The sequence below is a fragment of the Sardina pilchardus genome, chromosome 10 (genome assembly GCF_963854185.1).
Source record: "Sardina pilchardus chromosome 10, fSarPil1.1, whole genome shotgun sequence".
Lineage (NCBI taxonomy): Eukaryota > Metazoa > Chordata > Actinopteri > Clupeiformes > Clupeidae > Sardina > Sardina pilchardus.
In genome coordinates, this window is record NC_085003.1 from 10,188,338 (window position 1) to 10,192,727 (window position 4,390).

The window sequence follows — 4,390 nt, forward strand, 5'->3', positions numbered from 1 at the left end:
TCATTGAGTCCATATGGGGGGCATGGATTGGGGGGGGGGTTGTTTGTGAGTGAGTGTGTGTGTGTGTGTGTGTGTGTGTGTGTGTGGGTATGTAGGGAGTGAACAAGGTGGTCCTATTTGAGCTGTCCAGCGAATGCTTATGAAAAAAAAAAACTAGAGAAAAGAATGAAGAAAACAAGACAGGACAGAAGAAGGGCAGCACAGAAAGAAAGGGATGAGTGAAAATAGAGCGAAAGGAGGAAAGAAGCAGGCAGCAGAGCTGGACGACAACATGCACAAATAGGAAAACAATTCAGAATTTTTTTCTTTTAATTTAGCCAACACTCCTTCCACACACACACACACACACACACACACACACACACACACACACGCACGCACGCATGAACACACACACACACACACACGCACGCATGAACACACACACACACACACACACACGCACGCACACACTGTCCTCCCCCAATCCCTCTAATCATCCTCTCCCAATCTGTCTCTCAGCCATGTTTTCCAGCCTCTCACATCCATAGATACGGTATCCACCAACAGTAGCAGTGCAGAGAGCTGTGGGATACCACAGGGGACGAGGGGAGCTGATGGTGGTGGTGGTGGGGGGGGGGAGTGTGTGTGTGTGTGTGTGTGTGTGTCGGGGGGCGGGGGGGGGGGGGGGGGGTGGCAAGCACAGAGTGACACGGATAAGAGAGGCACAGTGCACTTTTTGTCTCCAGATAAAGGGCTCCTCTTACACACGTATCTGGAAACAGGCAAAATAAGAAACATATTGCTTGAAAATATGCAGACACCATCACCACCCCCTTCCAACCCCAAGCATCCAGCCAGCCTTCCTCCACATACCCACACAGTGTGTAACCCCCTACCCCCCCCCCCCACACCACCCCCCCAAGCTTCCCCCATCTCACAAACACACACACACACACATTCGCACGCACACACGCTCACTCGCACGCACACACACACACACACACACACACACACACACACACACACACACACACACACACCCAACTCCAAAAAACAAGAGGGGAGAAAGGCGCAGACTGCCAATGGCACAGCGAGTCAACACTCTGGAATGATGGTGGATGGACATTAGAGTCTCCTTCTGGAACTTTTTACTCTTTTTGTTCTTGTTTTGGAGGAAGTTGAGGAGACAATTCTGTGGTGGGGAGAAGTGGAGAGCAGTCTCTGCTCCATTGTTGCTGTATAGCCTCATTGCCCTCCACAATTGACAATCCGTACGCAAAGACGTATCACATCACATCACATCATTTTTTGGCAAGAGAAACCTGATCAGGGTGAAGCAACTTCCTTTGGATTTTTATGATTGCATGCTGATTGGTTTGGGGAAAAAAAAAAACATTCCACAGGGTTTTCCTTGATGTGGGTCATGCGTGAAGAACACACAGGGAATTCACGTCAACAGTAGCGAGCTCTCAAGGAAAATATTTTTCGGAAAAAAATCTTCCACCACTACCACCACCACCACCCCTGACTCCCAATTTCTCTGATTTTCCAATGGTACGTACTACTTGGAGGGGAGGGGGGTATGTTTTCCTTTTCTTGAAGGTGTCTGCTTCTGTTGTCTGTGTTTGATCAATGCCTGTGAGCAACAAGATCCAGGGCTGGCCCAAGAGAGAGAGAGAGAGAAACCCCCATCTATTCAACCTCTACCCCTCACCCCCAACCCACCAGTTCTAAATTAAAGCCATTTGAGTCACAACAGATGGGCCGACCTGTTCTTGGATGACTAAAAAACATACACTCAAAGACGTGCACACACACACACACACACACACACACACACACACACACACACACACACACACACACACACACACACAAGGAAATACCTTCTTGTTTTCCAGGAGTTAATGGCTTGCACACAAGGTGTCCAAAGACAAACATGACCTCTGTCTGATCGTGGACTAGGCATCAACATTTGTGGACTAACAGTTGTAAGGGTCTGTGAACTTGCCTTGGCCCCGGCAGAACACAAAGACCTCCTGCTAACCATGGCTGTCAATCACAGGCTAAGCCCTGGGCTTCCTCCAGTATCCCAGAGTCCTTTGAGGAATGTCACAACGAGACGCCAGTGAGTAAACAGCACAAACAAAACAAGAAATGGTAGTTTTCCCCAAAATATATATATAAAAAACATTTGCACCAATTTTACAAGCATTGTAGGACCGGAGGTGTATTTTAACACATCATATAAATGGAACACTCATAGTTAAATGAATGTTGACATAGCTGCAAGTGATATGTTGAACCCCACTAAGTCAACTAGCAAATAAGTGTAGAGCTCCTGAGGCCTTCGTTAAACTCCACATGTTCTAGCTGGTACTCCAAACAAGTTGCACATTTTATTCAAACGAGATGCAGGGTGAATACTGGATTTTCTCAGTCAGGAATGTTCGACATAGACCAGTGATCACTGTGTGTGTCTTTAAGCATGCTGTATCTATAACATAATGACCTTCAGTCCATTCTTGTGTCCACCGTGTGTGTGTGTGTGTGTGTGTGTGTGTGTGTGTGTGTGTGTGTGTGTGTGTGTGTGTGTGTGTGTGTGTGTGTGTGTGTGTATCTCACCTCACTTCTCTGATAACACTGAACTGCTTTTCAAGAACTCAAAACAAAAGCATGGGTCACTGGGTTCTCTTTGGCGCTCGCAGCTTTGATATCTGTACAGAAACCCAAAAACACACACACATACACACATTACACACACACACATACATCCTCGAAAACAAGAGCCTCCAGCCACACACGCCGACTGCAGCCACACATCCTGGGGTCAGTGGAGGGGCCGCGGCGCGGCGGACACAGCTGCTCCAGGCTGCAGAGGCCCCTTTAACCCGCCAGGGCTGAGAGATTGCCCTTAATGGGATATCCTCCTCGATACAGTCAGGAAATCAGAGCGGCGGAATGTGGAACACTGCGGGTGACCTGACCGCCGCACACACACACACACACACACGAGGATGGAACACGCGCTCAGGTTCACACACACACCGCGGCGCCCGTGGTGGTGGAGGAGGAAAAGAAGAAAGAAGTAAGGGGGGGAAAAAAACAACAACGACGAAAAAACTCTCACTCGCTCGCTCACTTTTTCAGGGCACCGTGTTGATCTAAGATACACTTCCAGTTGTGTCGTCGCTAAGGTTGTACAGAAGCGTCAAAAAGGAAATACTGGAGGAGTGACCGAGTGGGAGAGTGGAGCCCGGGATTATCTGTTATGACTTGACTATCTCCTATGACAGGCTCTTTCCATTCAGGTCTAAACAGCACTAGTGGCAGAAGGACCAAGACAGATCTGGGGCAGGCCTACCTACTACTCTTTGGCCATGTTTGCCCATATTTTCGACACACTGAATCTTTTATATGTTTTACATGCATGTTATACTCACAGACAGAGACACAGAGTCAATAAATCAGTCACCTTTCTAGAGAAAAAGAGACAGAGAGAGAGAGATACATGACACAGCCAATAGCTGTGGACACAAAGGCCTGTGAGTGAGTCTGTGAATGGGGAGATGAGGTCTGGAGATGGCGACAGATAACTGCAGGCAGCACCCCCCAAGCCCCCCCCCCCCCCCCAGCCGCACACCCAAACATGGAGAGTGACCTGGGGCCTCTGCGGGGAGTTGAGTTGAGGACACCCAAACACCCCGGGCCACAAGCATGGGGGTCCCACGGCCTCCCGCGTCCCCCCCCTTCACCGTAAACCTCCGCAGAAACAACAGCACCTCGAGTCAAAGTCAAATCCTTCTAGGGTCATCCGTCTGGGAGGCAAGCTCTGCTTTCTGTCCCGGTGGCAAGTCTCCAAACACGGGGATCTTCTCCTCAAAAGCCCCCCTTACACCCCTCCTCCTCCTCCTCCTCCTCCTCCTCCTCTTCCCTGTTTAAACACACAATAGATGAAGGATGGATCTCCTCAGTCCTCACCAACCCCTGAGGCAGGGGCCTTATAAATAGATGTGGATGTTTGTTCTGCGGCCCAGTTGTTCCTAACAAGACGCCTATGAGATGATCTCCCTGGGCCCCCGGTTCCGTACGCCAGGGACCGCTGAGGTAAGGTTACGTTCCGTGCCGCTGAGACGCCGAGTGCGTTTAGGGAGGGCTGTCGCAAGCACCTCGCGTTCCAGCTCAGGCAGTCCTCAGGGATCCCTACGCCACTCCTAATTGGGGCTGGGGTGCGGCGGGGTGAACCACGCAGTTGTGAAAACATGTGTAGCAGAGAACATCAGCAGCTTGTTCCTCCTATTGCTGGCTTATCACAACTCAGATCTGTAATGCATTCTTAAGAGTGTTGCTTTGAATGGACCAAGAGTTTACATCTTTCAGATGGGTGATCGATCAGCTTTAAAGACTC